We start from the raw sequence: 10,238 nt of genomic DNA on the forward strand, positions 1-10,238 counted from the left end.
AAAAAAAAAAAAGTTGAATAATCTTTTTCTAAACAGAGACAGAAAAACAAACTTTAGCACTTGAAAGGACTACAATGTAGAAGTTAAAAATGAAAAACGGAGAGCTGGGGATTTAGCTCAGTGGACACCCATGCATGACTCACAAGTACAAGGTGCTAAGTTTGATGATCTCTGGTGAAAGAAAAGACAAAAGAAAAATGGAGAGCCTGACTACCTGTATCCAAGCTTAGCTCTAGCACTTATTATGTTACCTCAAGTAAGTCATTTAATTTCTCTTCATCTGTTTTGTCACCTATGATATGGGAAAACAGCACTTAGACCATTAGATGTGAAAATTAAATGAATTAATACACATAAAAATCAATAGTTGGGCTTCATGATTCACCCTTATATCCCCACTATTCCAGAAGCTGAAGCAGGATCACAAGTTTGAGGCCAGCCTAGGTAGGCAACTTAAGGAGATTTTGTCTCAAAATAAAGTTTAGAGCTAGGCATGGTGGGACAAGCTTGTAATCCCAGCATTTTGTAGGCCAAGGCAGGAAGATAGCCCTGAGGTCAAGGCCTGCCTGGGCTACACAGCCAGTTCAAGGCCAGCCTGAATTACAGGTACATCTGTCTTAAGAAAAACAAAACAAACAAACAAGCAAGGAAATAAATACATACATACTTAGAAAAGACTGGGGATGTAGCTCAGTGGTAAAATACTTGACTAGCATGTTCATGGACCTGGGTTTAATCCTAAGTAATAGAAAAAAAAGGTCAATACTTAAGACTTTTTAAATGGGCATGGTGCTTGCAAGCCTGTAATGTAACAGCATTCAGGAGTCTGAGAAAGGAGGATATGATGTTCTAACCCAACATGGGCAATTTAGCAAAACTGTATCAAAATAAAAAGGCTGAGAATATTATTCAGTGCAAAAGCCCTAAGTTTAATCCCCAATACTGTATTGGGGATGAATAACCAAAAGCATTATTAAAAAAAAAGCAATAGTTGAAAAATACACACTGAACACTGCTAAGGACATTTAATTGAGTCGAAAACATCTGATTGATTGTTATGCCCAGCTCTGTGACAGGTGTCAAACACCCCAAAATTAACAGCAACAATAATGACTTTTAAAAAGCTCAGTTAAGGGCCAACAATGTAGCTTGGTGGAGAATATATGTCTACTAACAAGAGGCCCTAGGTTTGATGGAAAAGGAAGATAACACAACAAAAAACAGTAATAACAATTTTAAAACCCCTCAATCATTGCTCAGAAGATATTATAATCTCCATATATACTAAGCACACCATTCATTTTCACGTCTTTTCCATGCCTTTGCCCATGCTAGCTACTCTCACCCTAAAGCAGCCTTTCCACTGTCTTCCAATTTAGATGGATATCCCAACAGCCTTTCTTCCATGCATTACTGAGAATCCTCTTCTTCACTGCACCTTTACTTTTTTCTCTACTACAGCATTTACACACTAAATATATGTATTAGTATGTGTTTCTCCTCCACTAAAAATTAATGCATTTCTTTGGGGAAAAGATTGTATTTCATTCATCTTTTTTAACCTCTGATACTTGGAACAGTATATGGGATACATAGGTGCCTAGAAATGTGTACTGAATTTGAGTTTTGTTGGAAAGAGTACATGAATACAAAATTACAGAGCCAGCACGCTATGGTTGCATATTCCTGTAATCTCAGCACTTGGGAAGCTGAGTCAGGAGGATTATTGTGGGTTCAAGGCTACCCTGAACTATATAGAAAGACCCTGTCTCAAAAACCAAAACAACTACAGAGCCAAACAAAACCTAAAAAATGAGGTAAGCAAATCAGGTTAGATTAATAAATATCAAATAATAAATTACATACTACATGAAAGCAGTAATTCCATAAACATTATACATCTTAATTACACTTGATACACACAAGCCTACACATCCCCATTTTACAAATGATGTGAGATGAAGCTGGATTTTTTTTCAAACCTTGTGGCCAATAAATGGCAAAGCCAAAATCAGAAGTAACACCCAGATTTTGGTAATCTCATATTCTTTCCATCAAATTGGACTGATTTCCAACATCCCCTCCAACTCTAAATCATTTATGTCTGTATTATAGTGCTACCTCAGTACTAGTTGTTAAAAGGTTCCAGGAGATGCAATGAATACAGAACAAATTGTTTTGGCTGGGAAAAGTAGCAAGTATCAAGGAATCAACACAAAACAGGTTCTAGCTTACATATCAGGTATCAAACAAAAGACAAGTACCAGAACAATACTTCTATTTAAATGTGAAGAACACCAAATGCAGAGCCTCAAAGTAGTTGAATACCAAGATCTGACTATATAATTAAATGTTACTTTGTGAAAGCAGTTATGAGAGATGAGGAATTAAATGTTAATGCATCCTATACCTAATATCTGGAATTTAAACCCAGGCATGGTGGTGCACTGCCTGTAATCCCAGCACTTGGGAGGCTGAGCCAGAATTGCTGAGGCCAGTCTGGGCTCAAAGTGAGTCCAAGGCCAGCCTGAATTGCACAGCAAGACCCTGTCTCAAAAAGACCAAAAACTTAAACTAATATTTAAAAAAATTTTAAAAGAAACAATTGGAATTTAAAAAGCACGTAGACTATGGACAGAAAGGAAGTCAGGTGCTCTTACTTATGATAGGGTTATACCTTAAACACATCATAACTTGAAAATATGATGAGCAGTAATGTATTTAATACATCTAACCTACCAAACATCATAGTTTAGCCAATAGTACACTGTAGGGTATGGATTGTTGGCCTTGTGATCCTGCAGCTAACAGAGCTACAGATGCTGCTACTACTAGCAATGCAAAAGTTACAGTTATCACATATGGATACCCAGGAAAACCAACATTCAAATTCCTAGAATGGTTTCTACTGAGCAATATAATAAATGTAATTTGCTTTCCCACCACTATAAAGTCACATAGTGTCAAAAAAATTCTAAGCAGTAAAATATTAGCTTAAGGACAATCTGTAATCTGAGAAGGGCAAAACAGCAGCATTAATTAAACATAGGAACAACAACTGTGCCAACTTTTCAGGAAATTTTGGGTTGGAAGAGTTAGAAGATAATAAAAGAGCTGACACTGTAATATGTTTAAATGTCACACAGCATCATGACCAAGTCCCTTCACTAAACCTTTCTTTTACCTTTGAGATGGAATGAATAATACTTGCATCACAAATTTGTTCTGGGGAAAAAAAAAATCTGTAAGTTTCTTTAATATAGTAATACACACACACTAAGAAACACAAACAGGGCTGGAGATTTAACTCAGTGGTGCCACTGCCTGCCTTGCAAGCACAAGGTCCTAAATTCAATCCCTGGTACCAAAAAAAGAAAGATAAACAATTATTCCTTGACACTAGAAAAATTTGTAAATGTTAAATAAAATTGAATCGTGAAGCACACCACTTAGATCAAGGAGGACTTTTGAATTCTAAGTGGTATACTTCATGATTTAATCTCGTTACATTTATAGATTTGACTAATATCTGTTACTGTATCAAACACATCCCTTATAAAGAGGCCAGCCAGGAAGCAATTTCAGTATCTACCATGAAGAAATGACTGCTTGATTTAGAATGGTAGTGGTGACTTGGTAAGACAGATTGTTTTCAAGAAAGAATAAACAATAGCTGGTGAAAAGCAATTTAAGAATAAAGAACAAGTCCAAGGAATATTTAAATGCTGATGGCAGGCAATAAAGCAAAGTAATTAAGGAGCTTGAAATCACACTAACATAGGTTTAAACCCGGACTTCCACTTAGTAGTTATATATACTAGGACAATTAACCCTTTCCATCTGAATTTCACATTTGTAAAATAAAGATAACTCTGATATTCAGGGTACAGGTATTTAACACATGGTAATCACTTAATAAATGGTCTTACATACTTAATATGTACATGATTTCCCACTCAATAAATGGTGTATGTACTTAAAATGTACAAAGTTTCTTCATGTTTTTATGGCCTTTCTGGTCTCTTTATAAGGTATGTTTGATATAGTAGTAGGTATTAGTCAAATCTATAAATGTAACATGAGATTAAATCATGACATATGCAACTTAGAACTCAGAAGTCCTTCTTGATTTTCTACATGGTATGCTTCATGATCCAATTTTATTTAACATTTACAAATTTTTTTAGCGTCAAGGGATAATTGTTTCTTATCCTAAGCAGCCGCCAGTCAAATTACTTTTGTTGTTGCTTTGGTTCAGTTTGCCTTTTTGAGACAGAGTCCCAATCTGCTTCCCAGGCTGGCCTCAAATCCAATTCTCCTGCATCAGCCCCTCAAGTAGCTGGGATTAAGGTATATGCAACTGTGCCCAGTAATAATTTTTCTTTTTTAAATTCTTTTTTATTTTTTGATGATGCTAGGGGTTAAATGTAGGGTGTAGCAAAAGCTGGGCAGGAGCTGTAACCCTAAGTTTCATCCCTAGATTTTAATTACTTCTTTATCTTATCTGTCTTGCCCCTAACCACCCTGAATAGTGTTCCTTGAACATAACCTTGTTATGGTTTATATCTAGATGTTCCCTGAAAGTCTTAAGCACTCATAGGTGGGGATCTGGAGAGATGCCTGGACCATGAGGACGTGATATTCATCAAATTAGTCCCTTGTGAAGTCTATAGCTAAACATGACATTGGGAGGTGAAGCCTGGTTGGAGGAGGTGGGTGACTGGGGTGTAGCCTGGAGGGTTTTATCTCTTGTCCCTTGATCTCTCTCTGCTTCCCAATGCCATGCCATGAGCTGCTTCTCCTCTGCCATGCACCCTGCCTGTGAGCCTGCCAACTATGGACTGGGACTTCGACAAACTGTGAGTCAAAATAAACCTTTGCTCCTTATAGTTGTGGGTATCAGGTATTGTGTTTTAGTAAGGAGAAAGTTACTAAGACAAAGAGAAAACAAAAATTAGTCATATTTATCTTCAATTAACATAGTAAGTACAGAGCAGACTTAGCAATTTTTGTTAAAGGTGGTGGGAAGTATATATATAAGTCTAGGTTCTTACCAGGCATGGTAGTACATGCCTGTATTCACAAAACTCAAACTAAGGGAGGAAGAACCCTATGAGTTCAAGGTCAGCCTGGGATACATAGGGAGACCCTGTCTCTCTCAATCAATCAATCTAGGTTATTAAGCTCTTCCACATTAACTCCTCTCCAAATCAGTACAATCACACTTCAAAATGAGCAAATTTCATTATTTAAAAAGGTTTTTTTCCTACATACACTACACCATTATCACCATCCACCCAATTTTGAAGGCACAGAAACCCCAGCCCATGATGCAAACAACTAGTCAGTTCTATTTCTGCATCTAGTTCAGGGCTTGGGTCAGAGTAGGTATATAATCAATATCTGATAACCATTCAGCAAATAAGCTCAGTAGGATAAAAAGGTACAATTAATAGTGCCTTATAAATCAAGAAAGGATAACTAATACCTGGAGTTATTTATGTTGACAAAGTCCCAACTACCTAGAAATTATGTTGAGATAAAATACTTGAATAACTAAAAATAATAATCTCTGCCAGCTGGTCTCCCTTGAAACTCAAGAACACTAAACTCAAATGTGGGTCCTGAGTACTGCCTGATATTCTTACATTTCCCTAGTCCATCTATTCCCCATTTTCCTGTACCACTATTCTATACCTTCTCCTCCCTCAAGTTTCCATCTTTCCTCATCTTCTCTCCTGTCTCTGCTCTCTCTTTCCCCTAATGTACATGTTTTCTATTTCCTTTTATCCTGTTACTGTGGATCAGAGATTCTCTAGAGGGGTTTTACTGAACCACTCCAACCTGAAGTGTAGGGAGGATCCTGAATATCACTCCTAAATGTTGACAGTCCTTGAACCACTCCCTTGTGTATCTTCCTTCTGACTTTAAATACTAAAACCACAACTCCCATTTATATCTTCTGCCCAGACTTTCCTTCTAAACTTGTTTCACATACACATATTACTGCATACTGACATTTCCACTTAGAAATTTAACATATGCAAAACTGAAAATGATTTCAGATCTTCTCCCTCCTCACCCCTTTTACTCTGTAGTCATCCCCATTTCAGAAAGTTGTAATTCCATTCTTTAGTGCGCAGGCCATAAACCTTGAAATCATCCCATTCTCCCACACACCTGGCTGCTCTACCTTTGAAACATCTAGAATAGTCTTTCCAAACCACCTCCATTATTAACCACCCTGATCCAAGTCACCCTGACCTTCAGCCCAGATAAAAGCAATGACCTGCCAACAGTTCTCACTATTTCTGCCTGTGCTGCACTAGGTCAACAAAGCAGACAGATCCTTTAAAAACACAAGTTAGCTCAATTTACTCTTTACGCAAAACTCATCTCATTCAAAGTAAAAACAAGTTCCCACAAAGTCCCACAAGACCTTATAGAACCTTGCCCCATTTTACCTGAGTATCAGCTATAACTCTAATGCTTGTTCATTGTGTCCCAGCTGAACTAGCTGGTATGCTCCTGGCTCATGGACCCTCTTGTAGTCTCAAGGCTCTTTCTACATGGCATTTTTACTACTTTCATGTCTTCACTCAGGTATCTTTTTTATGGAGAATCCTGCAATATCCTAAACCTCTGGTACCTCATTCCCTTTCACTGCTTTATTTTTTTCTCGAGTACTTTCCAGCGTCTGATACATTTTTTGTTTTTGTCAGTGTCTTCTCTTGCCCATCCCCAATGTGAAGTTCACAATGGCAGAGACTTTTATTGTTTTTTAACTATTTCCCCCAGTACCTGGCCCGGGGCAGGTACTCAGTATTTGCGAAGTTAATAAATAGAACCTAGGCTTGATGTGAGTACAATATTCTAAACACCCATTTCTTTAGACTCCTGTTCCTATTCTGCTCATTTCTCCCCAAACTTAACATTGAAGAGCAAAGGAAATATTTAAATCTACTGTAAAACTCTAACGTTCTCAACTACTAACCTTAACCCAACACCTTTATTTTCAAATTCAAAACTCAACCAACTACTCTAACATATCACAAATAGTTCAGATAAGATCCAAATATTAACACTATCAAGGACTCGGATTTACCAGATGAATTCTAGAAGGTTCTGTAAGTTGTTTCTGTTAAGTCGTGTAGGTTCTCATTACTGAATACATTACACACTTCCTCACACCTCAGAAAAATCTAGAACCACTCCAGTTTCCTAGGTTCCTCAAGTTTAAGTATAATTTGAAAGCAATCCTGAGTACAAGTAAATAATGTGAAAGTGCTTTGCCAACAGAAAATGTCTCGTCAGAATTAAATGTTATTACTAAAATGAGACTTTAAAAATGTCACTGAGAGGATAAACTGGAGGAAATAGCTGAGTTCGGATAGAATCGAAGTGCCCCGTAAAACAATTATGGTTTCGGTAACCGTACCACGGAAAATGCGGGTCTTGAACTGAACTGAGCTTCGACTCCACTCTACCTTTCCTACCTCAGTAAAAGACAGACATACTCCGCAAGAGACCGCACAGGCCGACTCGAGTCCGGAGGGTGGTGACTGGCCAACCCCTCAGCCCGACCGCACCACCTCACCCGCCGTCGCCGCCGGGCTGCACTTCTCTCGCCAGACACTCGCCCCTCCTAATCACAACTCCCAGCCCCCCAGCCCTCTCCGTCCAGGCAGGTCCTCTCTTGCCGGAACACACACACTTACCGTGCCCAAAGCGCCGGCTCGTCCCCCGGCTTCCTGCACAGGTGAAGACGCCGGGGTCGGGGCTGTGCCGCCCGACACCGTCCTGCAGAGGCGCGGGAGCAGGAGTCCAGAGAGCACGCGCAGCCGCAGAAACACTGGCGCGGAGGTAAGAGACTCACCTTGCCGTACTTCCGCCCTCCGGTACCCGGCGAACTCGGCCAGCAGCGCGGCGCAACCCTGGAAGCCCACCCCAAATCCAGTCACGCTCTGCGCCGAGAGATGACGTCACGGAGCCCACGTGGCCTCGACTCCACCCTCTGGGACCCGCCCATCGTCCGAGGAGCTGGAGCTGCTTTTAAGCATGCGCACAGCGAGCGGAGTGCTGACCAAAGCGAGACCTTGAGTTCGAAGTCCAGAGCCAAAATGTATTCCCTGGTCCTTGGGGAGGTTAATGTAACAGTCCTATAAGAACAGACATCCTCCCTAAAGCCTGATAGCAGCGTCCCTCTTCCTGATGTCACAGAATAGTGTTATTAAAACGTTAGCTTTCAAAGTTCTTTCACACCCATGTTCTCATTTGATGGTCTCAACTTTTTTAGAATCACTGCAAGCACGAAAGAGCCATATTTCAGCGAAGATTATGTGAGTACTGAGTAGGGGAGCCCATCTATCCAACAGTGCCTCTTCCTGTTTCTGAAAATAACAGGCAATTAATAAATTTACCCCTAAAGAGTATTCGAAAGGTTTCTATGCAGAATTACTAACTAGGCATTTAAGATTTTTCTCTAAACTATATATGCCATAATGCTAGGCATGCTGAGTAAATGCTGGAGCTCAGAACAGGTTCCTAATCACTGCGAAGATAAGGAAATCTGGGTAGTAGCCACAGAATTCTTGCAATCCGCTGGTGCATGTTAGGTGGAGCATGACTAAGGCATCCATCCTAAATGGAATGAAATAGAAAGTGTCAGCATGCTTCACATATGTAAAAGTAAATATTGTTTCCTAAACTTTACATACATACATACATACATATATAATTTTATATATATATATGTGTGTGTATGTATATGGTGTACACTGGATGAAATCTCTTTCTTAATAAGGATGACATAATTTGAAAGGCACAGCCCTGGTCCACTCCACCTATTCAAAGCAGAAATCCCCTCTAGAATATACCCAACAGTCAGCTATTAGCCCCTGTAAGAAAGATCCTGGGAGAAAGGCGAATCACCTTCCCAGTGGCAAACAAAAGTGTATAGAATTTACTTTGAAATGTATCCAAACAATAAAATGGATTGAGATGCCTAGGATAAGTATGGGATTAAATGAGTAAAATACATTGTAATGGTAGGATCTAAGTGATGGTTCATTATAAATGGGCATTTACTGTCAAATTCTTATAACATTGCTATATGCTTGAAATTTTTCCCAATTAAATGCTGGAGGGAGGGCTATATATGAAAAATAATAAGTATAAGTGATTACATGGACCTAAAATCCAGCTTCAAGTTTTATAAATTGACCCTATTTTCTTTTCTCATTTTGTTCCTTTTACTTCTCCCATCTATAACCTACAACAGAAATAATTAACATTTCAGATATGAAAACATAATTCTGGTTCCCCATAACCTACATAGGAATAAAAATTGTTAGTTCTTTTAGCCATATTTCACATGCCATACCTCTTTTCTGAATATGGTCCAGTTATCAGATTCCCCAATAAATAGTTTTATTCTTTCCTATCTATTGATTATGCTCCTTAAGGAAAATTTCAAAGAGAACTTTTTTAAAAAAAAGAGGAATTCTGTATTTGTTTTCTGTCTTTTCCATTGTTAAAATGTCTCCTCTCCCATCTTTATTACTTTTTGTGAAGATAATATTTAAAGAACTCTTTGATTTAGTCATATTATTTCCTCCAAGCCTCAACTCATTTTAAGTGACTCTTCCAAAGTTCTGAGTTCCAATGAAAGATACCAGAGAAGTCTTTGTTAATAATATAGTCGTTTCTTCGTATTGTAAAACTTTGGAGTTGTAAAGTCTGGCTTTTCTCTCCCCCTCATTGGTGGAGTTTGAACCCAGGCCTTCATACCAAACTACTTCCCAAGCCCTTTTTTACTACTCTCTAGTAGTCTCTCTAAATCACTAAATTGCTCCTGCTGGGCTTGAATTTGTGCTGCCTCGGCCTCCCAAAGTGTTAGGATTACAGATGTATACCCCCACACCCAGCCTGATTTTTATTTTTGCATGCCTTGCAGCTAATAGGAAGATGTGGTTTTTCTATAAAATGGAATATTACTCAGCCATAAAGAATGAGAAATTAGATTCATTCATAGGAAAATGGATACATAGTGAGGATATACTCCTAAGTGAAATAAGTCACACATGTGTAAATACCAAATAGTTTCTCTGGTGTGAATAAACTATAATAGTACATAAGATCCTAATGATATAATTGACAATGTGAAATAAGAAGAAAGGGGCTAAAGGTGTAGGGAAAGTGGGAAGGGTAGGGGAAAGCTAATAAGGGAAATGAAAAAA

General features: G+C 38.6%; 1 long non-coding RNA gene across 1 annotated transcript in view; it reads right to left on the minus strand.

Annotated features, from left to right (window-relative positions):
• The window catches only part of LOC104868134, a 17,017-nt gene extending 9,011 nt beyond the window's left edge, over positions 1-8,006 (minus strand). The window contains exon 1 of the long non-coding RNA XR_781960.3: positions 7,719-8,006. This is a non-coding gene — a long non-coding RNA (uncharacterized LOC104868134). The remainder of the gene's footprint in view (positions 1-7,718) is intronic.
• Positions 8,007-10,238: the final 2,232 nt, after the last annotated feature.

This window comes from Fukomys damarensis, unplaced genomic scaffold, assembly GCF_012274545.1.
Source record: "Fukomys damarensis isolate Sample0158 unplaced genomic scaffold, DMR_v1.0_HiC HiC_scaffold_23, whole genome shotgun sequence".
Taxonomy (NCBI): Eukaryota; Metazoa; Chordata; class Mammalia; order Rodentia; family Bathyergidae; genus Fukomys; species Fukomys damarensis.